General features: G+C 42.1%; 1 long non-coding RNA gene across 2 annotated transcripts in view; it reads left to right on the top strand.

Moving 5' to 3' along the window:
• The window catches only part of LOC140845825 (uncharacterized), a 79,424-nt gene extending 68,945 nt beyond the window's left edge, over positions 1–10,479 (top strand). For both annotated transcript variants that reach the window (XR_012124726.1, XR_012124727.1), the window contains 2 exons: positions 10,054–10,134; positions 10,260–10,479. This is a non-coding gene — a long non-coding RNA (uncharacterized lncRNA). The remainder of the gene's footprint in view (positions 1–10,053; positions 10,135–10,259) is intronic.
• Positions 10,480–14,073: the final 3,594 nt, after the last annotated feature.

Raw genomic sequence — 14,073 nt, forward strand, 5'->3', positions numbered from 1 at the left:
CTAGATTGAGTTGCCAACCATTGGATGTTTGGGGGCTGTCAGTGAAGAGATATTAAAAGCACTGTTAGTTAAATAAAGGAGCAGTGTATGTCTTAGACTTAACACTTTCAGAATGCCATCTATTGGGTACTTTATTTCTATGTTGGGATACTAGAGTAAGACAGGTACGACCATAATTGGAAATTTCCAAATCTAAAATTGCTTTAGAATCCCAATGTTGAACACGCTATAGCTTAAAGTAGCTGCAGTTCTGTTTTATTGATTTTCTTTCATCCATGAAAATTTGTCAGTACTGGGCATGCCTGCCGCCAATAACTCCTTCATTTGTTAGAAATCGGAGAAGATTTTGAGTACGGGTTGTGTTGGTTCTGGTAGAACAGATAAACTCACAGTAAGGAGGCAACTTACTTGGGTAAAATGTGCCAGTGGATCTTGGTGTAATTTTCCCCTCTTTGAGCATCTATTCAAATAAAATAAGTGATGACGATGCAATCCTGACGTGAAGCCCTTAAATATATGAACAAATCTTTTCACTTGAAAATAATTTCAAACTTACAGAAAACTTGGCAAACATTAGAATAGTACAAAGCGCACCCTGAGGTCTGTAGCCCTCTTTACCTATTGCTATCATTTTACCCATTTGCTGTATGATTTGCATTCTCTTTTTACATATTCATCAATTTATACTCTAAAGTATGATATATATAAATGTGTACCTACTCAGACTAATTTTTCTGAACGCTTTAAGGATAATTTACATATACTATCATCCCTTCTCCCTAAACACGTCCGTGGGTGTTCTTAGCACAGGGATATTTTCTTACATAACCACAGCACAACTATCAGCTTCAGGAAATTTAATGCTGGGACAGTAATTTTTGCCTAAGAGAGTGCCTGTGTTTTAATCTTGCTAATTGGCCCAAAAAGTGGCCTTTATGGCATGTCCCCCCTCAATACAGGACCTCAATCTAGGGTCAGGTATTGCAATTAGTTGTCATATCTTTAGCCTCCTCTAATCTAGAACATTCCACAGACTTTGTCTTTTTAGTCATTGGCCTTTTTGGAGGGTCCAGGCTCCCATCCTATTTTAACAACGTTCCCCATTTTGTCATATGTTTCCCTGTGGCTGGATTCAGGCTCTGCCTTCTCGGCTGCAGGGCTCCCTAGGGTGATAGTGCAGCGTGTCCAGAGGCACACGATGGGCGTCTCCCTTATTGGCGATGTTAATCCTGATTATCAGTGAAGATACTTTCTAGTTTCTCCATTCTGTAATTCCCATATTTTCCCTTGCAACTAATAAGCAGTCTGTGGCTATTTCAAGACCGTGCAAGTATCTTCCCCCACATGGAGATTTTCCCTAGATTTGGCATCCATGGATGATTCTTGCCTCCTCCAATGGACTGGTGATGGGCAGCCCTTTTAATGGTAAAATTGGGCAGTTAAAGGGTCATTCATTTTAGAATGGGTTTAGCTAATAGCCAGTGACAGTTTTGAAAGTGTGAAGTCCTTTTCCCTTTTATTTTTACGCCAGGACACTGAATCTTGCTAAGCTTAAGTCCCCATTTGTCCCGGCTGCACTGTGGTGAGATTCAGATGAACAGATGAACGTGCTAGCCTGTCCCTGGTGCTCAGCCTGTCTTTAGCTGTCTGCCCTTGGGGCTCGGTGAGGTTGGCAATGACCGTGACTCATCACGGAGCTCAGGAGTGAGTTTACTACTAGTTTTTTGTCTTCTCTTTGTGTGATCACAGTGGATTAATCCACACAGGGCTTCTCAGGGTTTCCTTACCTAACTGGTTAACCGGTTTTTCTTCCCGTGACCCCTAACCCTAAGGAAAGGGAGGGGAGCAGAGGTAGGGTGCAGGTGGAGAAACCCCTACTTCTCAAGTATTGACAAAACAGTGTGTAGAGAGAATAAATATATAAGTAAAAGGAGGCAGGCAGCCAACGTGAGGAGCTTGCAGGCCAGCTCCCCTGCCGGGAGTTTGCAAGTGGGGGCCCACAATTCGCACATTACGAGGAGATAAGAAGGAGGAGAGCGGGGGCGCCTCTCCGCCTCGGGGGGCAGCTTGCTTACCCCGTGGCAGAAGCTATCTGCGCTCCCCAGTGAGTCCGGGAACAATCTCCTCATTCCGGTCGCCGCGGGGACCCATCTGCACCATGCTCTCCTCACGTGTGGCCCACATTTTCATCCAGTAAAATCACAGGTTGTTAACTCAATATATACAGCAAAAGCAGCATGAATCATGGAACCTTTAATCCTTATTTCTCAAAATTAGATTTCCACTTTATCCTTCTCTCCTTTCCTCTCTTTTAAAAAAATTCTTCTTAGCACCAGGCAAAAATAGATGCTGTCCAAACTTTAGCCCTAAGCAGATTCCGCGGTATTTCCATTCCATGACCAGGAACCTTTGCACATCCGGTGGCTGGGTGGGCTGATGGCATTTCTTCTCCCGGTCAGTGCACACATGACCATCCCTGTCACAGAGGGAGAGGTGGGCCCGTTGATACTGGGTACAGTTCTGCCAGGGGAATGAAAACTGTGTGACTGATTCAACTTGTATCTGTGATATCAGAGTGTGAAGACAGCCAGAGCCTGTCTCTTCTCTCACTCTTCTTCTCTAACCAGATTTATTAGGTTGGAATTATTTTTAGTATTAAATCAGAAACCAGCAACTCTCAATCAGACATCAAGGGCAGAGTATGTCAAAGACTGGTGTGAGGCATTAAAAGTCCCTTGTTAACATACATAGAATTCTACAGAATACAGACAAATGCACCTAAGGGTTGTACCAAGTATTTTCGGCTTCTTAAATGTTCATTATTCCAGAATTAGGTAACTAAAACCAAATGGACAAGATTTACCCTGGCTGTTGGGATGGTCAACATGCGTAGATTGACAACCTCTTCCTTTTGAAGGTTTAGAAATGGTCACCCACATTTCTTATGTTCCATAAAGCATAGCTCTGAATAGTTGAATATACACACACATATACACATTTGTTTTATTATTGATAACTTGATTCCATGTGTGAATCTACTTCTGGTCCTGACTATTTCTATTTGCTAAAGTAATCTTGGCCAAGTTCCTCATTTCTTCATCTGTAAATTGGAGGTAATTATGAAGTCTACCTTGTAAGTTGGTCCTGAGGCCTGAATGTGTTAATTCACATAAAATGTGAACATGGTGCCAGGCACATACAGCGCTCACAATAAATGTTGTCATTACCAGAGAGGCAGTTTAGGAAAGAGTGAATGAACTGAACTGTGACTCATATGATCCTGATCTGAAACCACAGTCTTGAAAAAAAAAAAAGCTAAGCACTCTAGCTAAAACCAGATTGATCAGCAACAGTCATCAAAGTGGCTAACATAATAGATCAGTTAGCCTGTGATTATTTATTTGATGAATGTAAATCTATCTTAAGAATTTCTATTGAAATACCTTAAGAATCTGTCTCTTTTTTACTGTCATCCCTGGATCTTAAAGAGATGGATGCAATATTTTTTCTCCCAGATGCTTCCCCCTTTGGATGGCTTATTTTTAACGAGTGAAAGCCTTGATTAATGTGTTTGGAGAGATGCAAAGCCTTCATTAATGAAAAGATCTTGGAAAATGTGTTGTAGCTCACTACCTTCCACGATAAGGCCTTCAGAGGTCTGCTGGTAAAGCTGACCACGTACTGTGGTGGCCCCGTGTCTACTGGCTGTCGGCACTTGCTCTCAGCACATGCAGTCGTGTGTACCTTTTTCTCATTTTGGTGATAGAATACCCACATAGCAGACAGAAGTGCATGAGTTGCTCTGGTGCTTGGGGCCAAACAGAACTCCTGAAGCCACCATCGGCTGCTGGAGCAGCAGGCAGCTAGCTACGTCCGGGCTGGTCTGTGTTCTGATCAGTCATCATCAGTGGGTGCCCATTGGCAGATGGACACCTTTACAAGTGGCAGCATTACTTCATTTCCAGTCCATCCAGTTCAGACCCTGCGGTGGACCTAATGACTGGATATGTGATTGCTTTAGCCATATGTCATTTTCTTGAAAATAAATTTGGTTTAAATGAGGCAAAGATTTCATACACTGCCATACCCTGGCACTCCGGTAACACCTGCCCCTTTGCCCTATCAAGGTGCTTTCTGAGCATTCACAAAGTACCTTCCTCAGCAAAGTAGATATTCCTGCTTTCACCTCACAGAGAAGGAGGTAAAGGTGGAAGAATGGAGAAGATCGCCTCGTCTCACTGAATCTACCTGGGCTAGCCTCGGCAGAGGAGCCCGCTTCTCAGAGCAGGGAAGCTGATTTCTGCAGTTTCCTCACCTGGAGGCCTAAGCTTTTCTTAGTTTATGGCCAAGGGATAAAATGACCATGTCCACAAAATACCTCGAAGTACATATGGAGTCTTCTAACTTGTAGTTTCAAAGTCTCCTGTGTGACTCTGTCCTGTGAACAGAATTACTGAAGCATTCAAGACACGCAGGTGTGTGTGTGTGTGTGTGTGTGCAGGTGGCCCTGAGGTCAGACAGCAGGTCCGTTCGTGAAGGTCCAAACCAGAGCAGAGTCGAGAGAGGCCAGAACAGGTCAGAGACAGGGGCGCTTTGTGAAGTTCTGAATTCCCTGGGTCTGATGGCATTATACCATGATCACTCACCTCCGGTGATGTCTTTGTTGTTCTTCAAAGAGGCGGTGACCATAAAGTTAGCCCTGGCCTCCTCATTGGCTTTATTGTCATCATGTATGTTCACTTACCCTCAAGCCCTTCCGCCTTGCATGATGCAAGACAAGACCCTGAGACGGGGAGCCTCACCTCTGTTCCAGAACGGGCCAGGGCTCTGCCGCCTCGCGGAGATCAGGCTCCATCATCACCGGCGGGTGCCCATTAGCAGGTGGCAGCATTACTTCATTTCCAGTCCATCCAGTTCAGACCCTGCTGCTGATTTAATGACTGGCCCTGTGATTGCTTTCAGCAATGTGTCATTTTCTTGAGAACAAATTTGGTTTAACTGAGGCAAAGATTTCAGTAGTTGTGGTCCAGGATCTTGTCAAAGTGTAATTGTCATGAAGCAAGGAAAATGAATAAAATGGGAAATTCATCCCATTTTCATTAATTAGGGATAAGTGCTCTCTCTCTTTCTCTCAGTATAACCTGTTCCTGCCACTAGGGTTGGTTTGTCTGCCTTATAACTCCAAGGCCAGGAGTGAGGTCCATTTAGATGAAGCTGAATAGCATCTGGCATCCCGGTGCTATTTGATTATTCTGCTGACGTCCTGGTTGTGGCTTCCGTGTGGTGAGGATGTAATAGGATCAATTCTTTCCACCTAAGTGCGATCAGGACGGTAGGCCCAAGCTGTGCTGAAATTCAGTTGGTTTCACTTTGGACTTGATCAAACACCTTCATAGTAAAGGACACTTTTCCTTTTATTATGCCTTCACACAAAGCACTTATATTGATGTTGCAAATACAGGTTGGTGCCAGAAAGTCCCAGTGGCTGCATTCAGTGCCTGGTTTGGTGATGAAAAGATGATGTCAGGTGGGTTTGTCAACTGATGTCCATGTGTTGAGTTGATGTACTTGTGGGTGTGGGTATATGAGATGCATTAATTTTGACTCCTCGATGATTTATCCAGCTTTGGTTTTTCATAAAACATGTGCGCTTCCTTTATAAAGCCAGTAGACCCTGTGATGAGTGGTAAGCCTGCTATAAAAAGGTACAGAAAACTGTACCCTTGGTAGGGACGCCTCTGCAGAGTTGTTCTGCAAGATCCAGAGTAAATGAAAGGATATAACGTGGAGGCCAGTGCCTTGCAGTTGTATCCAATCTGCACAGAGTAAAGCAGGGCACTGAATACAGGAAAAGGTCTTTATTTAAGGTCCCTAATTCCTGCTCTGTCCAGCAGGGGGTAGTCTGACACCAGAGTTGTTTAGCAAAGGAGTGGAAAAGAGCTTTGAATCTGTAGTCACTTCGCTGTCTTCACTGGAGGAAAAGCCATCCAAACCAGGACAGATCCTGCTACTTTGATGAATCAGACCTGCCACTCAAACATAACATTAAATGATATTAGCACAAAGGCAACCATTCAGCTATTTTAAACTGTGTCTTAACTGCAGAGAGAAGAAAGATAGCATTTAGTCTCTTGAATGAGCTTTTCATGGTTTGGCCGATCCACACGTTTCTACTTCCCGGGTGTGTGTGTGTGTAGTGCTTTCTCTGCACTCTTTCGAGTCCGTCCTTTAAGGTTGTAAGGTTGGCCCCAGAGCCTCCACAGCTAAATCGTTGCTCTGCTTGACTGCCACCATCACAGTGGAAAGGTTCTCCACGCCTGCCCCCTTCTTAGCAGGCTGCACTCCAGAAGTGTCCAGATGTGTCCTTTTCCTAGATAAAGACAAGGTGGTTTCCAGTGTGGAAAAGTGTGCTTTGGTGTTAGAAACTGGAAGAAACACAGCATCTACTGATTTCTAGAAAACAAACTAGTCTAAACTTGAGTGTTGGAGCCACTAGCCATATGCGACTTGTAAAGTCATAAAAAATCAAATAATTAAACCCCTAGTTCCTTAGTCACACTAGACACATTGCAGCGCATGGTAGCCACATGTGGCGAGTGGCAGATGTGGAATATTTCTGTCATCTCAGGAAGTTCTGTTGAACAGAATCAGTCTGGAGGCAGTGTGTGGATTCTTATTCTGGGTCCTTAAGCAAAACATCCTCAAAGATCCCCCTTCTGCTGCTATTCCCACTAGTCACCCCACCAGGGTAAGTGGGGTGGGGGAGGGATTCCTCCTTTGTGAGAGCATCCAGTCCAACTCTCTCTATAAGGACATAAACTATTGAGAACATGGTGATAAATGTCTGTGTGTACAGGTCAATCCAGTGCCTAAATGCTCCAGGCGTGGTGCCTCTTTAGCCAGGTCAGCTAAACATGGGCAGCAAAGGACATTGTTTTTTTTTAATTGGAAGGAAGAGAGAAAGTAGATTATAAATGAGCCTGTGTAATCTATTCACAGGCAGCATTTCTTCCACCTGAAGTTTTAGAAAGTAAGACTGATCTTAGGAAAGAAAATGGCCGTAAACCTGGTGCACATTTTTGTAGGTACTGAATCCTTCTGTATCTCGTTGTTTTGCTTCTCTCCCAAGTCCTTCATCAAAATGTGAGTTTCTTTTTTTTTTTTTTTAATGCTTGGGCAGTGTGTAAGTGACAATACTTACTTCAAAGACTGTAGAACTTTGATTTCTAGGATAACTGGAAAGAAATGAGAGAGACAATTTGGGTAATTATTAGTGGTGCCTCCTTTCTTAAAAATGTCCAATTTAGGTGATAAATTATATGGTCACCATATATTATATGGTCACATTTGTAATGAATCCTTAATATTTACAGATAGACTCCATTTATGGGTGTCTCCTTGTTTATATTTTAGTCTGAACTCCCCCTGAGGGCAAATGGTCTCACTGCCTCTTTGCTCTGATCAAGAATACACCACCCCAGAGAGTCTCTGATGTCCCTTGAGGTCCTATTTCCAGTCCCTTCTCTGTAAAACTCCAAAAAAGGATTTGGGGATTGTGCTTGGACTTGCACACTCTGGAAAGAACTTCAGTCCCACCATCACAGAACTGTTCCCTTGTCATGATACAGGTTTGCTTTACAACTTTGGCCACTTCTGTGCCTTTGTGCCTTGGTTTTTCCATTCATTAAGTGGGGCTGTCGGTGCTCAAAACTGCCTCTGTGTTGGGGACATGATGGGGAGAGAGGTGGATGTTTTTTTTTTTAAGTGTTCTGAAGTTTCTAGATGAAAGATATTGCCATCATTCAAAGCTTTCGTTATGAAAGATACCCAATTGTTTTACATGTGTATATAGCTTAATATCTTTGGAACACAACTGTTCTGAATAAAATCTGCCCCACCTGCCTTATTATTAATCACCACACCGAGGACTTAGGGAAAGATCAGTGGATACTCATGACTTTCTGAAGAGCCAGGCGTCCTGGTTATAGGCTTTTCCCCTTCCTCCCAAACACGTGCAGATAGAGGAAGAGAGGGGCACGTTTTGTCAGGGTGCAGTAAATGGGGAGCCTCTGACAGAAAGACAGCTGCTGAGAGCCCTGGGTGGGGTGCACACGATTTCATTTGCATTCTGATTTCTGTGATTTCACTGAAGGCACAGGTTGTCCCTGCCAAATATCCCCGACTTACCAAGGGATGCCAGGTAGAACTGCCCAGAGCAGCCTGACTTCTGAGGACCACCGTAGCCAGCGCCTCCCCAAACATTCAGTAATAAAAAATCTGTTGTTCTTTGGTCGCCAGGATTTAACAAGCCTAATCCCTAGGAGAGGCGATAAAAATTCATTAATCTAATTAAATACTTCTTATTGCCAAAGTGACTTTGTAGAGTAGCTTTGCTGAAGGATAAGTGCAAAGTAAAATGGGGTCCCAGCAGAGAAACAAACGTTAGACTTGAGCAACTGGTGCACGCTTCATTAAACTCATAATTATCCTTTGTTCTAAGTAGCTGATAATATTTAATGAGTATCCAAGATAATTTCAAGAAAATGTTTACTAATGAGGTACAAACAGTGCCGGGAAACACAGATACCGAGGGTGCCATAACCGTGTCTTCCTGCTGAATCTTGTTCATTGGACATTTTGGGAGGGCGACTGTGAGCACTGTGACAGGCATTTGCACGGAGTGCAGTGGATTTGGTGGTAAAAATACATCGTTAGAAGCCAGATGTGCAAGAAGTTCTACGAGACAGAGAGAATGCTAAGGAAAGCTGATACTGGAATAGAGAATTGGAAAAAAATAAAATTATTGAGAAAATACCGAAAGCCGTGTTACATGAGAAATAGTTGAAGGGTGTTTCTGATCACTTGAGGAGCTGCCACATGGAAAATAACTAAATTTGCCCTCATTGACAGAGCACGAAATGAGGACCAATGGCTGGAAGCTTCAAGGAGACAGATTTGTAACCAAGCTAAGGAAGAAATTTCTAATACTTAGAAATGACCGAAAGATGAGTTTCTTTAAGGGGTAGGGAGGTCCTAAGCATTGGTCAGATGATTGTTGTAGGGAAATACTAAAGAGAATTTTTGGAATATTTGAAATAATCCATTCTCCTTTCTCTACAGAAGAGTTGCACAACTCTAACTTGTTGAACTCAAGAATGGTCATATGACTTGCTCCAGCCAATGAGGTGCAAATAGAAGGGACCCTCTGCCACTTCCAGGCCAAGTTGTAACAGAAAGGCTTGGTTTGCTATGTCTCTTTTGTTTTCCACAACAACTGTCCATGTGTGGTCAGCCTGGGCCCAGAGCAGAACAGGGTGCAGAGCAGAACCACCGCTGACTCACAATAGGCATGAGCAGAGACAAACCCTTGCAGGTTTTTGAAACTATTGGGACTTGGGGGTTGTGTATTACTGCAGCATAACAGCCTTCCTGGACTGATACCATCTATATTCTGGATGAAATGACCTCTAAAACTACCTTTATAGCTGAGGTGTGATAAATATTTTCGTAAAAAGCCCTCATATGGGTGATACCATCTATGGTATCCTATACTTCTAGCTCTTTAATTCCATTACTTCCTTTGTCACAGATGAGTTGTAACCATCAGAGGTTGTAAAGGACCAGTGCAAAATCATCAACTGTCCAAACTACCCTTGAAAATGATTTTAAACATTCATAAAGAGCAATAAATACAATAGTATATATGCAATCCTATAAGTGTTCTATGTGCATTTATACTGAAGTGGTTGGGCTGTCTTTAAGGATCATGCTGCATGTCCATTCATGTATTTTAGTTACAGAGTTATGTGCACTGTAACCAGACGCTCATGTTGTGACAGGTATCCAGACACCGGGGCTGCACTAGCTGAGGAAATAGGAATTAGTGTCGCCTGTCCTGCCTGCTTAACTGGGCATATGCTCACTAACGACTGGTGGAAACAGCCCCATGTTCTAAGTGTTCTCTCTTTCTCCCTGCCTCTGCCTGGTGCAGTAAATGGGACTCTCCTAAGTCACATGTACTCATGGTGGCAGGTTTATTGTACTTTATTGTAGGGTGAGTGCTGGAAAGCAAAGCTAGATCCTGAATTCAAACTTCAAGTGGCCACAGATTTGAGAAGACTACTGAATTGGACAGTATCCTTTTGTATTTATTTATTGCCAGGGACTTTTTTGGGGTGTGTGTATGTGTGGAGTGTCGGGGGGAGGTGTGGCCTTACATTAGCCCCAAGTAATACTTAACCAATGATCCCCTTGGCCAGGAGTTGGCAGAGCCATGGGTACAAACCACAGGGCAGCAACGTTCTCTTAGCCTGGTTCATCTGGCAATACAGAAAAAAGGAGACAAACAAATGTGGAGCAGACGGTGCCACGCAGGAAAAGAATTTGGTAAAACTAAGTCATTGTAACATACAGGATTCTGTGAACTACGCCTTATTTTTTTGCCTAATCATTTGAAGAGGGAACAAGTCAAATAAAGAGATGAAGCATTTTATTGGCTCCCCTTCTTCTTAGTAATAGCAGCAATTTTGGGGTGTTGGGCCAAGGGAAGGTGTTGAAAGGAGATGAAGGTGAGTGGCAGGATGAAAGGGGAGACAAGGGAAGGCCAGACTCATTCAAGTGTTCTAGTGCCAAGGCACCAAGAAGGCCCAAACTTCTGGGCACAGATTGGAAGGAAATGTTAAAGAAACCAACAGCCTTATACCAGTCGGCAACTGTACCAGTTCTCAAAACCAGTGGCAAATCAAGGATTAGGGTCTTGGGTATGGTTATCAAACCCTAAGGCTTGGAATCTGTGGATAACATCTTGTCTGCAGAAGACTTTTTACACCTTGAGATGTCCTCTTCTACTGAAATGAATGTTCCTGGTTAAACTCTATATGCATGCAAATGTCAGCCTTTTCTAACTCAATGGGAGACTGGTTGCCTACTAGGTGGGAATTGGGGGGTCTGTAAGATGTAATGGTTTGGCTTCTGTTGCTTTGCAAGAGGTGGAATTTTTGCTAATAATGGTAGGCTGGCAACACGCTTCGATGATATTTTCAGAAGATTGCATGTATATACAAAGCTCATCAACAGGGATCAGGTAAGATGGCTTCTCAACAGTATTCACAAGGCTCACAACTGGGGGGTGGTTTTAATGCAGGAAGAGTGTAATTTTAACAGCTGCCTTTCCCGCTTCTGAGAGCGGTTTTGCAGATGTGTTACCTATTGTGAAGCACAAAAGGTGCCAGCATCGTAAGCAGTCATCAATACAAAGTCAGGAGCTGTCTGTTCACATCCTGGAAGTATAAGCACATGATAATGACCTGAATACTTCATCATGTAGACACAGTGAGATTCATAAAACTGTCTTTTAGCCATTTTAGGGTTGAATCGTTCTCACCCTCCAAAGCACTCCTTCAAAAAACGAGCAGGCATTTTACAATTGAGCAGAGAGGCTGGTACTTTTAAAACAGCTTTAAAGGGCATAGTAAATGGAAATAGCTGTCTTAACATCCGACCAGCTGGGGATGCAATCTCTAGTTTATGTAAAATGAAATGCTACCTGGTTAGCTTTATTTTTTAATACTCATCTTTATTATTTTTTCCTGAATTTTATGGAGGCTATAGAGATATTCCACTTATAAAATTATTCTCCCAATGGTAAGTTATGCAGAATGATTGTTTAAAGCTGTTGGCAACTTTCTCATTCTCCGTTCTTTCTTGATTCATTTGTACCCCCTGGTCCCCATCAGTTAATAGTTGGGCCCATATCTAGGCCTGTATCATGAAATAGGGCTGTAAGGCGATGTTCTGGGTAATTGAAAATGCAAAACTTTAATCTACTCAGGAAATACTTTGTTTGGGCTAATTATATAAATTCTGGTTTACTTTAGTTTTTACTTTTCCAGTTAAGGCCTTTTGAACTCTACCTTCCCAAATACTCTGTCCATCTGCCTTCCATCCTACAGATAAAAAAGTACCTGTCCATCCATATCTTACTGTATTGCTCTCCACCGTCCAATGTAACACCTAAATTTTGTGGGGATTTTTTTTTTTTTACCTTTTAAAAAAAATTAAAGTATATTGATAGACAATCTTATGTTGGTTTCAGATAGACAACACAGTGATACCTAGGTTTTTTGCTAAAAGAGATATTGGATTTTGTATTTAGTTTCCTGTATTAGTTTAAGAAAAGCAAATTGCCTCAGAGCTTTTATTTTAAAAAATATTCTCGGAAGAAAACATGTTCTGCGTATGCACTGATAGTTAATATAAAGCATTGGTGGTGATTTTCCCCTTGTTGTTTTAGATAAAAAAAAAAAGTTTGGAAGGCTGGTTCTGAGCTCCCCCAATCTTTATAGATAATGCATTTCTTAAGAAACATGTCTTGGATGGGAACATGTACATGAAAAAGATAGGTGTCAATCCCAGCCGAAACAAATGACTTCCTTGGAAGCCATATGTCGGTGAAGGATGGAGAAGGAAGTGTTGTGCATTTTCCCTCTCCCTTGAGTGAGAGGGTACAGTGCCCCAAGCTGGAAAGAGTAAGAAGAGATTAATTTCTGCAATGTACATGGATTGCAGAGACAAGCTCACACCGTTTAGAAACAGGAAAGAGGTCAGTGTGCCTGTACTACAAGACAAGCTTAACTTTACTGAAAAAGAACTACCACTTCAAAGTATGGATCTATTAGCTTTGTTTTCTGGACATTCAATTCTCCTGAATTACTTGCATTTACATTAGCAGGTCTTTTACCCCAACCTGGGAGAGTCATTTGATTTCCAGCAGATCCTAGAACAACTCCACTCGGCGCCATCAGCACGGACTGAAGTGCAGGCTTCGCACATGCCCTACGATACCTCCAGCTGTGGCATTCTATTTTTGGGATCCTACATTTTGGGTAGTGCACAGGCCACTGGGCAGAGTTTGCATTTCTGGCAGAAATTCTAGGTATAGAGTAAATCTCACCTTAGAAAGGTCATTTTTAAAAAAATCTGGCTCACTTGGATTCATATTTATTATACAGAAATTAGAATAATGCCACAATTCCAGAGCACAGTTTTTGGTGAAGAGCTTAAATTGGTCAATATCTTGAGTCTGATGCTTGTAGACCATGAAATTATAGAATTCCCAGACGAATTAAAAATGCTATCTACTCTCAGTTCCTTTCAAACTGCCTTTGGCTGGACCACATTAAACAGAAAAACTAGGTGTAGCTAGCTTTCCTACATTTAGGCCAGAACTTTTTTGGTCACTAATTTATTTGAGAAGCTGATGAAAGCTATGGATTCCTCCCCTGTTCCTATATTTTTTTCACTGTTGAACAATATTTTAAGAGGTGTATTAACCCTCGGAAACTCACCAGTGAACTTCAATGAATAACCCAGGTGTTAAAGGTATTGAACTGCGAAATGTAAAATAAAAGGAACAATCCATATCCTATACCCAATGGCTCAAAAACTATGATTTATTATTTGAGAGCTCTGGCTTCCTTAGCTTAGCAGACTGTGGGGTGGTAGGGACAGGCCAAAGGATTCTTGCCTCTCTGTTTCAATCACTTACAGCAAAGGAAATGGATATGGCACATTTAGTGAATCGACAAATATGATGTTCTAGCCAAATAATTCGATTTTTGGTGAACAATGTTCTATCTCTCTTGTTTTAAGGAAGATATTGATGACAGTTTCCACTTCCATTGCTGTGATTGATGTTTTTAGCTAATACTGGGTGCTGTGGGCATTTGTGCCATAGAATATGAAGGCTCAGAAGAACAATCTGGAACAATGTATATAGACATTTAGGATTTAGTATTTAAATTGTCTATCAGCTCAACAAATATTTATTGAGGACCCCATTGTGCCAGGCCCAGCTTGTGGCTGGGAACATAGCAATGAACAAAACAGATATGATTTAGAATGAACTTTGTGTGTTTTTAAATAAAAGGAGTGATTTCTCAATGGGTAACAAAATCTGTGAGGAACAAATATATATTTTATCTAATTTTTTATTTAAAAAATATCAGCAGCTGATGTCTGATTTAGAGGAAATGTACTCTAGAAAAACTCTTTTGATGAAACTGGGAGAAGGAG

The sequence above is a fragment of the Manis javanica genome, chromosome 13 (assembly GCF_040802235.1).
Source record: "Manis javanica isolate MJ-LG chromosome 13, MJ_LKY, whole genome shotgun sequence".
NCBI lineage: Eukaryota > Metazoa > Chordata > Mammalia > Pholidota > Manidae > Manis > Manis javanica.